Source organism: Parasteatoda tepidariorum, chromosome 6 (genome assembly GCF_982258835.1).
Source record: "Parasteatoda tepidariorum strain Cologne lab strain chromosome 6, Ptep-v5.0, whole genome shotgun sequence".
NCBI classification, from domain to species: domain Eukaryota; kingdom Metazoa; phylum Arthropoda; class Arachnida; order Araneae; family Theridiidae; genus Parasteatoda; species Parasteatoda tepidariorum.
Window position 1 is genome coordinate 100,691,098 of NC_141760.1, and position 21,300 is coordinate 100,712,397.

Below are 21,300 nucleotides of genomic sequence, written 5' to 3' on the forward strand. Positions count from 1 at the left end.
AAAGTCGACCCTTGAATTGTTTCGAACCCTGGACTTCCGGGACTACATATCAACCTTGCCCACCGCGCTACCAACTGCGGCACGCTACTCATACTAGCCGCGTGAATATTTAGCTTAAAGCATCTTCTCCCGCTTAGTCAACAAAACATATTTTGGCCTATTGAGGGCCCACTAATTGGTTTATAAAAAATGGTTTGGTGCATTTGCTTGATACATTAAACTCTAATTTCGGGCAGAGTTAGAAATTTATAGGTTAATATTATAGGGAGTAACGGGGTGTGATGTCTGCGAGCCTTCCGATACGACTTTTGTCCCTTTTTCAGCCATTATTCGCTCTTAAACAAAGAAAAATAATTATGTTCATATATAGAACTCTTTATTCACTTCAAAATATTGACAACGAAGTTAAAAAATGCATAAAATAAAATAAATAAATAAACAAAAATTATCCAAAATTTATCAGTTTATTAGCTATTATTCGCTACTTTATAACGGAAAAATAGATATTTCTATATACAGAACGCTTGATTCACGTTAAATTGTCAAAAATTGTATTAATCATAATATAAGATAAATAATAAAAAAATTGAAGTCGACCCTTGAATTGTTTCGAACCCTGAACTTCCGGGACTACATATCAACCTTGCCCACCGCGCTACCAACTGCGGCACGCTACACATACTAGCCGCGTGAATATTTAGCTTAAAGCATCTTCTCCCGCTTAGTCAACAAAACATATTTTGGCCTATTGAGGGCCCACTAATTGGTTTATAAAAAAATGCTTTGGTACATTTGCTTGATACATTAAACTCTAATTTCGGGCAAAGTTAGAAATTTATAGGTTAATATTATAGGGAGTAACGGGGTGTGATGTGTGCGTGCCTCCCGATACGACTTTTGTCCCTTTTTCAGCCATTATTCGCACTTTAACAAAGAAAAATAATTATTTTTATATATAGAACACTTTACTCACTTAAAAATATTGACAAAGAAGTTAAAAAAATGTATAAAATAAAGTAAATAAATAAATAAAAATTATCCAAAATTTATCAGTTTATTAGCTATTATTGGCTACTTTATAACGGAAAAATAGATATTTCTATATACAGAACGCTTGATTCACGTTAAATTGTCGAAAAGTGTATTAAAAATCATAATATAAGATAAATAATAAAAAAATTGAAGTCGACCCTTGAATTGTTTCGAACCCTGGACTTCCAGGACTACATATCAACCTTGCCAACCGCGATACCAACTGCGGCACGCTACACATACTAGCCGCGTGAAAATTTAGCTTAAAGCATCTTCTCAAGCTTAGTCAACAAAACATATTTTGGCCTATTGCGGGCCCACTAATTGGTTTATAAAAAAATGCTTTGGTACATTTGCTTGATACATTAAACTCTAATTTCGGGCAGAGTTAGAAATTTATAGGTTAATATTATAGGGAGTAACGGGGTGTGATGTCTGCGTGCCTCCCGATACGACTTTTGTCCCTTCTTCAGCAATTGTTCGCTCTTACACAAAGAAAAATAATTTTTTTCTTATATAGAACACTTTATTCACTTAAAAATATTGACAACGAAGTTAAAAAAATGAATAAAATAAAATAAATAAATAAAAAAAAATTATCCAAAATTTATCAGTTTATTAGCTATTATTCGCTACTTTATAACGGAAAAATAGATATTTCTATATACAGAACGCTTGATTCACGTTAAATTGTCGAAAAGTGTATTAAAAATCATAATATAAGATAAATAATAAAAAAATTAAAGTCGACTCTTGAATTGTTTCGAACCCTGGACTTCCGGGACTACATATCAACCATGCCAAACGCGCTACCAACTGCGGCAAGCTACACATACTTGCCGGGTGAATATTTAGCTTAAAGCATCTTCTCCCGCTTAGTCAACAAAACATATTTTGGCCTATTGAGGGCCCACTAATTGGTTTATAAAAAAGTGCTTTGGTACATTTGCTTTATACATTAAACTCTAATTTCGAGTAGAGTTAGAAATTTATAGGTTAATATTATAGGGAGTAACGGGGTGTGATGTCTGCGTGCCTCCCGATACGACTTTTGTCCCTTTTTCAGCCATTGTTCGCTCTTAAACAAAGAAAAATAATTATTTTCATATATAGAACACTTTATTCACTTAAAAATATTGACAAAGAAGTTAAAAAATTGCATAAAATGAAATAAATAAAAAAATAAAAATTATCCAAAATTTATCAGTTTATTAGCTAATTCGCTTCTTCATAACGGAAAAATTGATATTTCTATGTACAGAACGCTTGATTCACGTTAAATTGTCGAAAAGTATATTAAAAATCATAATATATGATAAATAAAAAAAAATTAAAGTCGACCCTTGAATAGTTTCGAACCCTGCGCTTCCGGGACTACATATCAACCTTGCCCACCGCGTTACCAACTGCGGCACGCTACACATACTAGCCGCGTGAATATTTAGCTTGAAGCATCTTCTCCCGGTGAGTCAACAAAACATATTTTGGCCTATTGAGGGCCCACTAATTGGTTTATAAAAAAATGCTTTGGAAAATTTGCTTGATACATTAAACTCTAATTTCGGGCAGAGTTAGAAATTTATAGGTTAATATTATAGGGAGTAACGGGGTGTGATGTCTGCGTGCCTCCCGATACGACTTTTGTCCCTTTTTCAGCCATTATTCGCTCTTAAACAAAGAAAAATAATTATTTTCATATATAGAACACTTTATTCACTTAAAAATATTGACAACGAAGTTAAAAAAATGCATAAAATAAAATAAATAAATAAACAAAAATTATCCAAAATTTATCTGTTTATTAGCTATTATTCGCTACTTTATAACGGAAAAATAGATATTTCTATATACAGAGCGCTTGATTCACGTAAAATTGTCGAAAAGTGTATTAAAAATCATAATATAAGATAAATAATAAAAAAATTAAAGTCGACCCTTGAATTGTTTCGAACCCTGGACTTCCGGGACTACATATCAACCTTGCCCACCGCGCTACCAACTGCGGCAGGCTACACATACTAGCCGCGTGAATATTTAGCTTAAAGCATCTTCTCCCGCTTAGTCAACAAAACATATTTCGGCCTATTGAGGGCTCACTAATTGGTTTGTAAAAAAATGCTTTGGTACATTTGCTTGATACATTAAACTCTAATTTCGGGCAGAGTTAGAAATTTATAGGTTAATATTATAGGGAGTAACGGGGTGTGATGTGTGCGTGCCTCCCGATACGACTTTTGTCCCTTCTTCAGCCATTGTTCGCTCTTAAACAAAGAAAAATAATTATTTTTATATATAGAACACTTTATTCACTTAAAAATATTGACAAAGAAGTTAAAAAAATGCATAAAATGAAATAAATAAATAAACAAAAATTATAAAAAAATTTATCAGTTTATTAGCTATTATTCGCTACTTTATAACTGAAAAATAGATATTTCTATTTCAGAAAGCTTGATTCACGTTAAATTGACAAAAAGTATATTAAAAATCATAATATAAGATAAATAATAAAAAAAATTAAAGTCTATCCTTGAATAGTTTCGAGCCCTGGACTTCCGGGACTACATATCAAACTTACCCACCGCGCTACCAACTGCGGCATGCTACACATACTAGCCGCGTGAAGATTTAGCTTAAATCATTTTCTCCCGGTTAGTCAACAAAACATATTTTGGCCTATTAAGGGCCCACTAATTGGTTTATAAAAAAATGCTTTGGAACATTTGCTTGATACATTAAACTCTAATTTCGGGCAGAGTTAGAAATTTATAGGTTAATATTATAGGGAGTAACGGGGTGTGATGTCTGCGTGCCTCCCGATACGACTTTTGTCCCTTTTTCAGCCATTATTCGCTCTTAAACAAAGAAAAATAATTATTTTCATATATAGAACACTTTATTCACTTAAAAATATTGACAACGAAGTTAAAAAAATGCATAAAATAAAATAAATAAATAAACAAAAATTATAAAAAAATTTATCAGTTTATTAGCTATTATTCGCTACTTTATAACTGAAAAATAGATATTTCTATATACAGAACGCTTGATTCACGTTAAATTGTCGAAAAGTGTATTAAAAATCATAATATAAGATAAATAATAAAAAAATTAAAGTCGACCCTTGAATTGTTTCGAACCCTGGACTTCCGGGACTACATATCAACCTTGCCCACCGCGCTACCAACTGCGGCACGCTACACATACTAGCCGCGTGAATATTTAGCTTAAAGCATCTTCTCCCGCTTAGTCAACAAAACATATTTTGGCCTACTGAGGGCCCACTAATTGGATTATAAAAAAATGCTTTGGTACATTTGGTTGATACATTTAACTCTAATTTTGGGCAGATTTAGAAATTTATAGGTTAATATTATAGGGAGTAACGGGGTGTGATGTCTGTGTGCCTCCCGAAACGACTTTTGTCCCTTTTTCAGCCATTATTCGCTCTTAAACAAAGAAAAATAATTATTTTCATATATAGAACACTTTATTCACTTCAAAATATTGACAACGAAGTTAAAAAAATGCATAAAATAAAATAAATAAATAAACAAAAATTATCTAAAATTTATCAGTTTATTAGCTATTATTCGCTACTTTATAACGGAAAAATAGATATTTCTATATACAGAACGCTTGATTCACGTTAAATTGTCAAAAATTGTATTAAAAATCATAATATAAGATAAATAATAAAAAAAATTAAAGTCGACCCTTGAATTGTTTCGAACCCTGGACTTCCGGGACTACATATCAACCTTGCCCAACGCGCTACCAACTGCGGCACGCTACACATACTAGCCGCGTGAATATTTAGCTTAAAGCATCTTCTCCCGCTTAGTCAACAAAACATATTTTGGCCTATTGAGGGCCCACTAATTGGTTTATAAAAAAATGCTTTGGTACATTTGCTTGATACATTAAACTCTAATTTTGGGCAGATTTAGAAATTTATAGGTTATTATTATAGGGAGTAACGGGGTGTGATGTCTGCGTGCCTCCCGAAACGACTTTTGTCCCTTTTTCAGCCATTATTCGCTCTTAAACAAAGAAAAATAATTATTTTCATATATAGAACACGTTATTCACTCCAAAATATTGACAACGAAGTTAAAAAAATGCATAAAATAAAATAAATAAATAAACAAAAATTATCCAAAATTTATCAGTTTATTAGCTATTATTCGCTACTTTATAACGGAAAAATAGATATTTCTATATACAGAACGCTTGATTCACGTTAAATTGTCAAAAATTGTATTAAAAATCATGATATAAGATAAATAATAAAAAAATTAAAGTCGACCCTTGAATTGTTTCGAACCCTGGACTTCCGGGACTACATTTCAACCTTGCCCACCGCGCTACCAACTGCGGCACGTTACACATACTAGCCGCGTGAATATTTAGCTTAAAGCATCTTCTCCCGCTTAGTCAACAAAACATATTTTGGCCTATTGAGGGCCCACTAATTGGTTTATAAAAAATGCTTTGGTGCATTTGCTTGATACATTAAACTCTAATTTCGGGCAGAGTTAGAAATTTATAGGTTAATATTATAGGGAGTAACGGGGTGTGATGTCCGCGTGCCTCCCGATACGACTATTGTCCCTTTTTCAGCCATTATTCGCTCTTTAACAAAGAAAAATAATTATTTTTATATATAGAACACTTTACTCACTTAAAAATATTGACAAAGAATTAAAAAAATGTATAAAATAAAGTAAATAAATAAATAAAAATTATCCAAAATTTATCAGTTTATTAGCTATTATTCGCTACTTTATAACGGAAAAATAGATATTTCTATATACAGAACGCTTGATTCACGTTAAATTGTCGAAAAGTGTATTAAAAAGCATAATATAAGATAAATAATAAAAAAATTAAAGTCTACCCTTGAATTGTTTCGAACCCTGGACTACATACGAACCTTGCCCACCGCGCTACCAACTGTGGCACGCTACACATACTAGCCGCGTGAAAATTTAGCTTAAAGCATCTTCTCCCGCTTAGTCAACAAAACATATTTTGGTCTATTGCGGGCCCACTAATTGGTTTATAAAAAAATGCTTTGGTACATTTGCTTGAAACATTAAACTCTAATTTCGGGCAGAGTTAGAAATTTATAGGATAATATTATAGGGAGTAACGGGGTGTGATGTGTGCGTGCCTCCCGATACGACTTTTGACCCTTTTTCAGCCATTATTCGCTCTTTAACAAAGAAAAATAATTATTTTCATATATAGAACACTTTATTCACTTAAAAATATTGACAAAGAAGTTAAAAAAATGCATAAAATAAAATAAATAAATAAATAAAAATTATCCTAAATTTATCAGTTTATTAGCTATTATTCGCTACTTTATAACGGAAAAATAGATATTTCTATATACAGAACGCTTGATTCACGTTAAATTGTCGAAAAGTGTATTAAAAATCATAATATAGGATAAATAATAAAAAATTAAAGTCGACCCTTGAATTGTTTCGAACCCTGGACTTCCGGGACTACATACCAAACTTGCCCACCGCGCTACAAACTGCGGCACGCTACACATACTAGCCGCGTGAATATTTAGCTTAAAGCATCCTCTCCCGCTTAGTCAACAAAACATATTTTGGCCTATTGAGGGCCCACTACTTGGTTTATAAAAAAATGCTTTGGTACATTTGCTTGATACATTAAACTCTAATTTCGGGCAGAGTTAGAAATTTATAGGTTAATATTATAGGGAGTAACGGGGTGTGATGTGTGCGTGCCTCCCGATACGACTTTCGACCCTTTTTCAGCCATTATTCGCTCTTTAACAAAGAAAAATAATTATTTTCATATATAGAACACTTTATTCACTTAAAAATATTGACAACGAAGTTAAAAAAATGCATAAAATAAAATAAACAAATAAACAAAAATTATCCAAAATTTATCTGTTTATTAGCTATTATTCGCAACTTTATAACGGAAAAATAGGTATTTCTTTATACAGAGCGCTTGATTCACGTAAAATTGTCGAAAAGTGTATTAAAAATCATAATATAAGATAAATAATAAAAAAATTAAAGTCGACCCTTGAATTGTTTCGAACCCTGGACTTCCGGAACTACATATCAAACTTGCCCACCGCGCTACCAACTGCGGCACGCTACACATACTAGCCGCGTGAATATTTAGCTTAAAGCATCTTCTCCCGCTTAGTCAACAAAACATATTTTGGCCTATTGAGGGCCCACTAATTGGTTTATAAAAAAATGCTTTGGTACATTTGCTTGATACATTAAACTCTAATTTCGGGCAGAGTTAGAAATTTATAGGTTAATATTATAGGGAGTAACGGGGTGTGATGTCTGCGTGCCTCCCGATATGACTTTTGTCCCTTTTTCAGCCATTGTTCGCTCCTAAACAAAGAAAAATAATTATTTTTATACATAGAACACTTTATTCACTTAAAAATATTGACAAAGAAGTTAAAAAAAATGCATAAAATGAAATAAATAAATAAATAAAAATTATCCAAAATTTATCAGTTTATTAGCTATTACTCGCTTCTTCATAACGGAAAAATAGATATTTCTATATACAGAACGCTTGATTTACGTTAAATTGTCGAAAAGTGTATTAAAAATCATAATATAAGATAAAAGATAAAAAAATTAAAGTCGACCCTTTAATAGTATCGAACTCTGGTCTTCCGGGACTACATATCTACCTTGCCCACCGCGCTACCAACTGCGGCACGCTACACATACTAGCCGCGTGAATATTTAGCTTAAAGCATCTTCTCCCGGTTAGTCAACAAAAAATATTTTGTTATAATGAGGGCCCACTAATTGGTTTATAAAAAAATGCTTTGGTACATTTGCTTGATACATTAAACTCTAATTTCGGGTAGAGTTAGAAATTTATAGGTTAATATTATAGGGAGTAACGGGGTGTGATGTGTGCGTGCCTCCCGATACGAATTTTGTCCCTTTTTCAGCCATTATTCGCTCTTAAACAAAGAAAAATAATTATTTTTATATATAGAACGCTTTATTCACTTAAAAATATTGACAAAAAAGTTAAAAAATTGCATAAAATGAAATAAATAAATAAATAAAAATTATCCAAAATTTATCAGTTTATTAGCTATTATTCGCTTCTTTATAACGGAAAAATACATATTTCTATATACAGAACGCTTGATTCACGTTAAATTGTCGAAAAGTATATTAAAAATTATAATATAAGATAAATAATAAAAAAATTAAAGTCGACCTTTGAATTGTTTCCAACCCTGGACTTCCGGGACTACATATCAACCTTGCCCACCGCGCTACCAACTGCGGCACGCTACACATACTAGCCGCGTGAAAATTTAGCTTAAAGCATCTTCTCCCGCTTAGTCAACAAAACATATTTTGGCCTATTGAGGGCCCACTAAATGGTTTATAAAAAAATGCTTTGGTACATTTGCTTGATACATTAAACTCTAATTTCGAGCAGAGTTAGAAAATTATAGGTTTATATTATAGGGAGTAACGGGGTGTGATGTCTGCGTGCCTCCCGATACGACTTCTGTCCCTTTTTCAGCCATTATTCGCTCTTAAACAAAGAAAAATAATTATTTTCATATATAGAACACTTTATTCACTTAAAAATATTGACAAAGAAGTTAAAAAATTGCATAAAATGAAATAAATAAATAAATAAAAATTATCCGAAATTTATCAGTTTATTAGCTATTATTCGCTTCTTTATAACGGAAAAATACATATTTCTATATACAGAACGCTTGATTCACGTTAAATTGTCGAAAAGTGTATTAAAAATAATAATATAAGATAAATAATAAAAAAAATAAAGTCGACCTTTGAATTGTTTCGAACCCTGGACTTCCGGGACTACATATCAACCTTGCCCACCGCGCTACCAACTGCGGCACGCTACACATACTAGCCGCGTGAAAATTTAGCTTAAAGCATCTTCTCCCGCTTAGTCAACAAAACATATTTTTGCCTATTGATTGCCCACTAAATGGTTTATAAAAAAATGCTTTGGTACATTTGCTTGATACATTAAACTCTAATTTTGAGCAGAGTTAGAAATTTATAGGTTTATATTATAGGGAGTAACGGGGTGTGATGTCTGCGTGCCTCCCGATACGACTTCTGTGCCTTTTTCAGCCATTATTTGCTCTTTAACAAAGAAAAATAATTATTTTAATATATAGAACACTTTATTCACTTAAAAATATTGACAAAGAAGTTAAAAAAAATGCATAAAACTAAATAAATAAATAAATAAAAATTATCCAAAATTTATCAGTTTATTAGCTATTATTCGCTTCTTCATAACGGAAAAGTAGATATTTCCATATACAGAACGCTTGATTCACGGTAAATTGTCGAAAAGTGTATTAAAAATCATAATATAAGATAAATGAAAAAAAAATTAAAGTCGACCCTTGAATTGTTTCGAATCCTGGGACTTCCGGGACTACATATCAACCTTGCCCACCGCGCTACCAACTGCGGCACGCTACACATACTAGCCGCGTGAATATTTAGCTTAAAGCATCTTCTCCCGGTTAGTCAACAAAACATATTTTGGCCTATTGAGGGCCCACTAATTGGTTTATAAAAAAATGCTTTGGTACATTTGCTTGATACATTAAACTCTAATTTCGGGCAGAGTTAGAAATTTATAGGTTAATATTATAGGGAGTAACGGGGTGTGACGTCTGCGTGCCTCCCGATACGACTTTTGTCCCTTTTTCAGCCATTATTCGCTCTTAAACAAAGAAAAATAATTATTTTCATATATAGAACACTTTATTCACTTAAAAATATTGACAACGAAGTTAAAAAAATGCATAAAATAAAATAAATAAATAGACAAAAATTATCCAAAATTTATCAGTTTATTAGCTCTTATTCACTACTTCATAACGGAAAAATAGATATTTCTATATACAGAACGCTTGATTCACGTTAAATTGACAAAAAATGTATTAAAAATCATAATATAAGATAAATAATAAAAAAAATTAAAGTCGACCCTTGAATAGTTTCGAACCCTGGACTTCCGGGACTACATATCATTCTTACCCACCGCGCTACCAACTACGGCACGCTACACATACTAGCCGCGTGAATATTTAGCTTAAAGCATCTTCTCCCGGTTAGTCAACAAAACATATTTTGGCCTATTGAGGGCCCACTAATTGGTTTATAAGAAAATGCTTTGGTACATTTGCTTGATACATTAAACTCTAATTTCGGGCAGAGTTAGAAATTTATAGGTTAATATTATAGGGAGTAACGGGGTGTGATGTCTGCGTGCCTCCCGATACGACTTTTGTCCCCTTTTCCGCCATTATTCGCTCTTAAAGAAAGAAAAATAATTATTTTCATATATAGAACACTTTATTCACTTAAAAATATTGACAACGAAGTTAAAAAAAATGCATAAAATAAAATAAATAAATAAACAAAAATTATCCAAAATTTATCAGTTTATTAGCTATTATTCGCTACTTTATAACGGAAAAATAGATATTTCTATATACAGAACGCTTGATTCACGTTAAATTGTCGAAAAGTGTATTAAAAATCATAATATAAGATAAATAATAAAAAAATTAAAGTCGACCCTTGAATTGTTTCGAACCCTGGACTTACGGGACCACATATCAACCTTGCCCACCGCGCTACCAACTGCGGCACGCTACACATACTAGCCGCGTGAATGTTTAGCTTAAAGTACCTTCTCCCGCTTAGTCAATAAAACATATTTTGGCCCATTGAGGGCCCACTAATTGGTTTATAAAAAAATGCTTTGGTACATTGCTTGATACATTAAACTCTAATTTCGGGCAGAGTTAGAAATTTATAGGTTATTATTATAGGGAGTAACGGGGTGTGATGTCTGCGTGCCTCCCGATATGACTTTTGTCCCTTTTTCAGCCATTGTTCGCTCTTAAACAAAGAAAAATAATTATTTTTATATATAGAACGCTTTATTCACTTAAAAATATTGACAAAGAAGTTAAAAAATTGCATAAAATGAAATAAATAAATAAATAAAAATTATCCAAAATTTATCAGTTTATTAGCTATTATTCGCTTCTTTATAACGAAAAAATACATATTTCTATATACAGAACGCTTGATTCACGTTAAATTGTCGAAAAGTGTATTAAAAATCATAATATAAGATAAATAATAAAAAAATTAAAGTCGACCTTTGAATTGTTTCGAACCCTGGACTTCCGGGACTACATATCAACCTTGCCCACCGCGCTACCAACTGCGGCACGCTACACATACTAGCCGCGTGAATGTTTAGCTTAAAGTACCTTCTCCCGCTTAGTCAATAAAACATATTTTGGCCCATTGAGGGCCCACTAATTGGTTTATAAAAAAATGCTTTGGTACATTGCTTGATACATTAAACTCTAATTTCGGGCAGAGTTAGAAATTTATAGGTTATTATTATAGGGAGTAACGGGGTGTGATGTCTGCGTGCCTCCCGATATGACTTTTGTCCCTTTTTCAGCCATTGTTTGCTCTTAAACAAAGAAAAATAATTATTTTTATATATAGAACGCTTTATTCACTTAAAAATAGTGACAAAGAAGTTAAAAAATTGCATAAAATGAAATAAATAAATAAATAAAAATTATCCAAAATTTATCAGTTTATTAGCTATTATTCGCTTCTTTATAACGGAAAAATACATATTTCTATATACAGAACGCTTGATTCACGTTAAATTGTCGAAAAGTGTATTAAAAATCATAATATAAGATAAATAATAAAAAAATTAAAGTCGACCTTTGAATTGTTTCGAACCCTGGACTTCCGGGACTACATATCAACCTTGCCCACCGCGCTACCAACTGCGGCACGCTACACATACTAGCCGCGTGAAAATTTAGCTTAAAGCATCTTCTCCCGCTTAGTCAACAAAACATATTTTGGCATATTGAGGGCCCACTAATTGGTTTATAAAAAAATGCTTCGGTACATTTGCTTGATACATTAAACTCTAATTTCGGGCAGAGTTAGAAATTTATAGGTTAATATTATAGGGAGTAACGGGGTGTGATGTGTGCGTGCCTCCGGATACGACTTTTGTCCCTTTTTCAGCCATTATTCGCTCTTAAACAAAGAAAAATAATTATTTTCATATATAGAACACTTTATTCACTTAAAAATATTGACAACGAAGTTAAAAAAATGCATGAAATAAAATAAATAAATAAAAAAAATTATCCAAAATTTATCAGTTTATTAGCTATTATTCGCTACTTTATAACGGAAAAATAGATATTTCTACATACAGAACGCTTGATTCACGTTAAATTGTCGAAAAGTATATTAAAAATCAAAATATAAGATAAATAAAAGAAAAATTAAAGTCGACCCTTGAATAGTTTCGAACCCTGAACTTCAGGGACTACATATCAACCTTGCCCACCGCGCTACCAACTGCGGCACGCTACACATACTAGCCGCGTGAATATTTAGCTTAAAGCACCTTCTCCCGCTTAGTCAACAAAACATATTTTGGCCTATTGAGGGCTCACTAATTGGTTTATAAAAAAAAGCTTTGGTACATTTGCTTGATACATTAAACTCTAATTTCGGGCAGAGTTAGAAATTTATAGGTTAATATATTATAGGGAGTAACGGGGTGTGATGTGTGCGTGCCTCCCGATACGACTTTTGTCCCTTTTTCAGCCATTATTCGCTCTTTAACAAAGAAAAATAATTATTTTTATATATAGAACACTTTACTCACTTAAAAATATTGACAAAGAAGTTAAAAAAATATATAAAATAAAGTAAATAAATAAATAAAAATTTTCCAAAATGTATCAGTTTATTAGCTATTATTCGCTACTTTATAACTGAAAAATAGATATTTCTATATACAGAACGCTTGATTCACGTTAAATTGTCGAAAAGTGTATTAAAAATCATAATATAAGATAAATAATAAAAAAATTAAAGTCGACCCTTGAATTGTTTCGAACCCTGTCCTTCCGTGACTACATATCAACCTTGCCCACCGCGCTACCTACTGCGGCACGCTACACATACTTGCCGCGTGAATAATTAGCTTAAAGCACCTTCTCCCGGTTAGTCAACAAAAAATATTTTGGCCTATTGAGGGCCAACTAATTGGTTTTAAAGAAAATGCTTTGGTACATTTGCTTGATACATTAAACTCTAATTTCGGGCCGAGCTAGAAATTTATAGGTTAATATTATAGGGAGTAACGGGTCTGAAAAATAGATATTTCTATATACAGAACGCTTGATTCACGTTAAATTGTCGAAAAGTGTATTAAAAATCATAATATAAGATAAATAATAAAAAAATTAAAGTCGACCCTTGAATTGTTTCGAACCCTGGACTTCCGGACTACATAACAACCTTGCCCGCCGCGCTACCAACTGCGGCACGCTACACATACTAGCCGCGTGAATATTTAGCTTAAAGCATCTTCTCCCGCTTTGTCAACGAAACATATTTTGGCCTATTGAGGGCCCACTAATTGGTTTATAAAAAAATGCTTTGGTACATTTGCTTGATACATTAAACTCTAATTTCGGGCAGAGTTAGAAATTTATAGGTTAATTTATAGGGAGTAACGGGGTGTGATGTCTGCGTGCCTCCCGATACGACTTTTGTCCCTTTTTCAGCCATTATTCGCTCTTAAACAAAGAAAAATAATTATTTTCTTATATAGAACACTTTATTCACTTAAAAATATTGACAAAGAAGTTAAAAAAATGCATAAAATGAAATAAATAAATAAATAAAAATTATCCAAAATTTATCAGTTTATTAGCTATTATTCGCTTCTTCATAACGGAAAAATTGATATTTCTATGTACAGAACGCTTGATTCACGTTAAATTGTCGAAAAGTATATTAAAAATCATAATATAAGATAAATAATAAAAAAATTAAAGTCGACCCTTGAATAGTTTCGAACCCTGAACTTCCGGGACTACATATCAACCTTGCCCGCGGCGCTACCAACTGCGGCACGCTACACATACAAGCCGCGTGAATATTTAGCTTAAAGCAAATTCTCCCGCTTAGTCAACAAAACATATTTTGGACTATTGAGGGCCCACTAATTGGTTTATAAAAAAATGCTTTGGTACATTTGCTTGATACATTAAACTCTAATTTCAGGCAGAGTTAGAAATTTATAGGTTAATATTATAGGGAGTAACGGGGTGTGATGTGTGCGTGCCTCCCGATACGACTTTTGTCCCTTTTTCAGCCATTATTCGCTCTTTAACAAAGAAAAATAATTATTTTTTATATATAGAACACTTTACTCACTTAAAAATATTGACAAAGAAGTTAAAAAAATGTATTAAATAAAGTAAATAAATAAATAAAAATTATCCAAAATTTATCAGTTTATTAGCTATTATTCGCTACTTTATAACGGAAAAATAGATATTTCTATATACAGAACGCTTGATTCACGTTAAATTGTCGAAAAGTATATTAAAAATCATAATATAAGATAAATAATAAAAAAATTAAAGTCGACCCTTGAATAGTTTCGAACCCTGGACTTCCGGGACTACGTATCAACCTTGCCCACCGCGCTACCAACTGCGGCACGCTACACATACTAGCCGCGTGAATATTTAGCTTAAAGCACCTTCTCCCGGCTAGTCAACAAAACATATTTTTGCCTATTGAGGGCCCACTAATTGGTTTATAAAAAATGCTTTGGTACATTTGCTTGATACATTAAACTCTAATTTCGGGCAGAGATAGAAATTTATAGGTTAATATTATAGGGAGTAACGGGTAGTGATGTGTGCATGCCTCCCGATATGACTTTTGTCCCTTTTTAAGCCATTGTTCGCTCTTAAACAAAGAAAAAAAATTATTTTTATGTATAGAACACTTTATTCACTTAAAAATATTGACAAAGAAGTTAAAAAAATGCATAAAATGAAATAAATAAATAAATAAAAATTATCCAAAATTTATCAGTTCATTAGCTATTATTCGCTTCGTCGTAACGGAAAAATAGATATTTCTATATACAGAACGCTTGATTCACGTTAAATTGTCGAAAAGTATATTAAAAATCATAATATAAGATAAATAATAAAAAAATTAAAGTCGACCCTTGAATAGTTTCGAACCCTGAACTTCCGGGACTACATATCAACCTCGCCCACCGCGCTATCAACTGCGGCACGCTACACATACTAGCCGCGTGAATATTTAGCTTAAAGCATCTTCTCCCGCTTAGTCAACAAAACATATTTCGGCCTATTGAGGGCTCACTAATTGGTTTGTAAAAAAATGCTTTGGTACATTTGCTTGATACATTAAACTCTAATTTCGGGCAGAGTTAGAAATTTATAGGATAATATTATAGGGAGTAACGGGGTGTGATGTGTGTGTGCCTCCCGATACGACTTTTGTCCCTTTTTCATCCATTATTCGCTCTTTAACAAAGAAAAATAATTATTTTTATATATAGAACACTTTACTCGCTTAAAAATATTGACAAAGAAGTTAAGAAATGTATAAAATAAAAAAAATAAATAAATAAAAATTATCCAAAATTTATCAGTTTATTAGCTATTATTCGCTACTTTATAACGGAAAAATAGATATTTCTATATACATTAAGCTTGATTCACGTTAAATTGTCGAAAAGTATATTAAAAATAATAATATAAGATGAATAATAAAAAAATTAAAGTCGACCCTTGAATAGTTTCGAACCCTGAACTTGCGGGACTACATATCAACCTTGCCCACCGCGCTACCAACTGCGGCACGCTGCACATACTAGCCGCGTGAATATTTAGCTTAAAGTACCTTCTCCCGCTTAGTCAACAAAATATATTTTGGCCTATTGAGGGCCCACTAATTGGTTTATAAAAAAATGCTTTGGTACATTTGCTTGATACATTAAACTCTAATTTCGGGCAGAGTTAGAAATTTATAGGTTGATATTATAGGGAGTAACGGGGTGTGATGTCTGCGTGCCTCCCGATACGACTTTTGTTCCTTTTTCAGCCATTATTCGCTCTTTAATAAAGAAAAATAATTATTTTTATATATAGAACACTTTACTCACTTAAAAATATTGACAAAGAAGTAAAAAAAATGTATAAAATAAAGTAAATAAATAAATAAAAATTATCCAAAATTTATCAGTTTATTAGCTATTATTCGCTACTTTATAACGGAAAAATAGATATTTCTACATACAGAACGCTTGATTCACGTTAAATTGTCGAAAAGTATATTAAAAATCATAATATAAGATAAATAATAAAAAAATTAAAGTCGACCCTTGAATTGTTTCGAACCCTGGACTTCCGGGACTGCATAACAACCTTGCCCGCCGTGCTACCAACTGCGGCACGCTACACATACTAGCAGCGTGAATATTTAGCTTAAAGCATCTTCTCCCGCTTTGTCGACAAAACATATTTTGGCCTATTGAGGGCCCACTAATTGGTTTATAAAAAAATGCTTTGGTACATTTGCTTGATACATTAAACTCTAATTTCGGGCAGAGTTAGAAATTTATAGGTTAATATTATAGGGAGTAACGGGTAGTGATGTGTGCATGCCTCCCGATATGACTTTTGTCCCTTTTTCAGCCATTGTTCGCTCTTAAACAAAGAAAAAAAATTATTTTTATATATAGAACACTTCATTCACTTAAAAATATTGACAAAGAAGTTAAAAAAATGCATAAAATGAAATAAATAAATAAATAAAAATTATCCAAAATATATCAGTTTATTAGCTATTATTCGCTTCTTCGTAACGGAAAAATAGATATTTCGATGTACAGAACGCTTGATTCACGTTAAATTGTCGAAAAGTATATTAAAAATCATAATATAAGATAAATAATAAAAAAATTAAAGTCGACCCTTGAATAGTTTCGAACCCTGAACTTCCGGGACTACATATCAACCTCGCCCACCGCGCTATCAACTGCGGCACGCTACACATACTAGCCGCGTGAATATTTAGCTTAAAGCATCTTCTCCCGCTTAGTCAACAAAACATATTTCGGCCTATTGAGGGCTCACTAATTGGTTTGTAAAAAAATGCTTTGGTACATTTGCTTGATACATTAAACTCTAATTTCGGGCAGAGTTAGAAATTTATAGGTTAATATTATAGGGAGTAACGGGGTGTGATGTGTGCGTGCCTCCCGATACGACTTTTGTCCCTTTTTCAGCCATTATTCGCTCTTTAACAAAGAAAAATAGTTTTTTTTTATATATAGAACACTTTACTCACTTAAAAATATTGACAAAGAAGTAAAAAAAATGTATAAAATAAAGTAAATAAATAAATAAAAATTATCCAAAATTTATCAGTTTATTAGCTATTATTCGCTACTTTATAACGGAAAAATAGATATTTCTACATACAGAACGCTTGATTCACGTTAAATTGTCGAAAAGTATATTAAAAATCATAATATAAGATAAATAATAAAAAAATTAAAGTCGACCCTTGAATTGTTTCGAACCCTGGACTTCCGGGACTGCATAACAACCTTGCCCGCCGTGCTACCAACTGCGGCACGCTACACATACTAGCAGCGTGAATATTTAGCTTAAAGCATCTTCTCCCGCTTTGTCGACAAAACATATTTTGGCCTATTGAGGGCCCACTAATTGGTTTATAAAAAAATGCTTTGGTACATTTGCTTGATACATTAAACTCTAATTTCGGGCAGAGTTAGAAATTTATAGGTTAATATTATAGGGAGTAACGGGTAGTGATGTGTGCATGCCTCCCGATATGACTTTTGTCCCTTTTTCAGCCATTGTTCGCTCTTAAACAAAGAAAAAAAATTATTTTTATATATAGAACACTTCATTCACTTAAAAATATTGACAAAGAAGTTAAAAAATGCATAAAATGAAATAAATAAATAAATAAAAATTATCCAAAATTTATCAGTTTATTAGCTATTATTCGCTTCTTCGTAACGGAAAAATAGATATTTCGATGTACAGAACGCTTGATTCACGTTAAATTGTCGAAAAGTATATTAAAAATCATAATATAAGATAAATAATAAAAAAATTAAAGTCGACCCTTGAATAGTTTCGAACCCTGAACTTCCGGGACTACATATCAACCTCGCCCACCGCGCTATCAACTGCGGCACGCTACACATACTAGCCGCGTGAATATTTAGCTTAAAGCATCTTCTCCCGCTTAGTCAACAAAACATATTTCGGCCTATTGAGGGCTCACTAATTGGTTTGTAAAAAAATGCTTTGGTACATTTGCTTGATACATTAAACTCTAATTTCGGGTTGAGTTAGAAATTTATAGGTTAATATTATAGGGAGTAACGGGGTGTGATGTGTGCGTGCCTCCCGATACGACTTTTGTCCCTTTTTCAGCCATTATTCGCTCTTTAACAAAGAAAAATAATTTTTTTTATATATAGAACACTTTACTCACTTAAAAATATTGACAAAGAAGTAAAAAAAAATGTATAAAATAAAGTAAATAAATAAATAAAAATTATCCAAAATTTATCAGTTTATTAGCTATTATTCGCTACTTTATAACGGAAAAATAGATATTTCTACATACAGAACGCTTGATTCACGTTAAATTGTCGAAAAGTATATTAAAAATCATAATATAAGATAAATAATAAAAAAATTAAAGTCGACCCTTGAATTGTTTCGAACCCTGGACTTCCGGGACTGCATAACAACCTTGCCCGCCGTGCTACCAACTGCGGCACGCTACACATACTAGCAGCGTGAATATTTAGCTTAAAGCATCTTCTCCCGCTTTGTCGACAAAACATATTTTGGCCTATTGAGGGCCCACTAATTGGTTTATAAAAAAATGCTTTGGTACATTTGCTTGATACATTAAACTCTAATTTCGGGCAGAGTTAGAAATTTATAGGTTAATATTATAGGGAGTAACGGGTAGTGATGTGTGCATGCCTCCCGATATGACTTTTGTCCCTTTTTCAGCCATTGTTCGCTCTTAAACAAAGAAAAAAAATTATTTTTATATATAGAACACTTCATTCACTTAAAAATATTGACAAAGAAGTCAAAAAAATGCATAAAATGAAATAAATAAATAAATAAAAATTATCCAAAATTTATCAGTTTATTAGCTATTATTCGCTTCTTCGTAACGGAAAAATAGATATTTCGATGTACAGAACGCTTGATTCACGTTAAATTGTCGAAAAGTATATTAAAAATCATAATATAAGATAAATAATAAAAAAATTAAAGTCGACCCTTGAATAGTTTCGAACCCTGAACTTCCGGGACTACATATCAACCTTGCCCACCGCGCTATCAACTGCGGCACGCTACACATACTAGCCGCGTGAATATTTAGCTTAAAGCATCTTCTCCCGCTTAGTCAACAAAACATATTTCGGCCTATTGAGGGCTCACTAATTGGTTTGTAAAAAAATGCTTTGGTACATTTGCTTGATACATTAAACTCTAATTTCGGGCAGAGTTAGAAATTTATAGGTTAATATTATAGGGAGTAACGGGGTGTGATGTGTGCGTGCCTCCCGATATGACTTTTGTCCCTTTTTCAGCCATTATTCGCTCTTTAACAAAGAAAAATATTTTTTTTTATATATAGAACACTTTACTCACTTAAAAATTTTGACAAAGAAGTTAAAAAAATGTATAAAATAAAGTAAATAAATAAATAAAAATTATCCAAAATTTATCAGTTTATTAGCTATTATTCGCTACTTTATAACTGAAAAATAGATATTTCTGTATACAGAGCGCTTGATTCACGTTAAATTGTCGAAAAGTATATTAAAAATCATAATATAAGATAAATAATAAAAAAATTAAAGTCGTCCCTTGAATAGTTTCGAACCCTGGACTTCCGGGACTACATATCAACCTTGCCCACCGCGCTACCAACTGCGGCACGCTACACACACTAGCCGCGTGAAAATTTAGCTTAAAGCATCTTCTCCCGCTTAGTCAACAAAACATATTTTGGCCTATTGAGGGCCCACTAAATGGTTTATAAAAAAATGCTTTGGTACATGACTTGAAACATTAAACTCTAATTTCGGGCAGAGTTAGAAATTTATAGGTTAATATTATAGGGAGTAACGGGTTGTGATGTATGCGTGCCTCCCGATACGACTTTTGTCCCTTTTTCAGCCATTATTCGCTCTTAAACAAAGAAAAAAAATTATTTTTATATATAGAACACTTTACTCACTTAAAAATATTGACAAAGAAGTTAAAAAAATGTATAAAATAAAGTAAATAAATAAATAAAAATTATCCAAAATTTATAAGTTTATTAGCTATTTTTCGTTACTTTATAACGGAAAAATAGATATTTCTATATACAGAACGCTTGATTCACGTTAAATTGTCGAAAAGTGTATTAAAAATCATAATATAAGATAAACAATAAAAAGTTAAAGTCGACCCTTAAATAGTTTCGAACCCTGAACTTCCGGGACTACATATCAACCTTGCCCACCGCGCTTCCAACTGCGGCACGCTACACATACTAGTCGCGTGAATATTTAGCTTAAAGCACCCTTCTCCCGGTTAGTCAACAAAACATATTTTGGCCTATTGAGGGCCCACTAATTATTTTATAGAAAAATGCTTTGGTACATTTGCTTGATAGATTAAACTCTAATTTCGGGCAGAGTTAGAAATTTATAGGTTAATATTATAGGGAGTATCGGGTAGTGATGTGTGCATGCCTCCCGATACGACTTTTGTCCCTTTTTCAGGCATTATTCGCTCTTAATTAAAGAAAAATAATAATTTTCATATATAGAACACTTTATTCACTTAAAAATATTGACAACGAAGTTAAAAAAATGCATAAAATAAAATAAATAAATAAACAAAAATTATCCAAAATTTATCAGTTTATTAGCTATTATTCGCTACTTTATAACGGAAAAATAGATATTTCTATATACTGAACGCTTGATTCACGTTAAATTGTCGAAAAGTGTATTAAAAATCATAATATAAGATAAATAATAAAAAAATTAAAGTCGACCCTTGAATTGTTTCGAACCCTGGACTTCCGGGACTACATATAAACCTTGCCCACCGCGCTACCAACTGTGGCACGCTACACATACTAGCCGCGTGAATATTTAGCTTAAAGCATCTTCTCCCGCTTAGTCAACAAAACATATTTTGGCCTATTGAGGGCCCACTAATTATTTTAT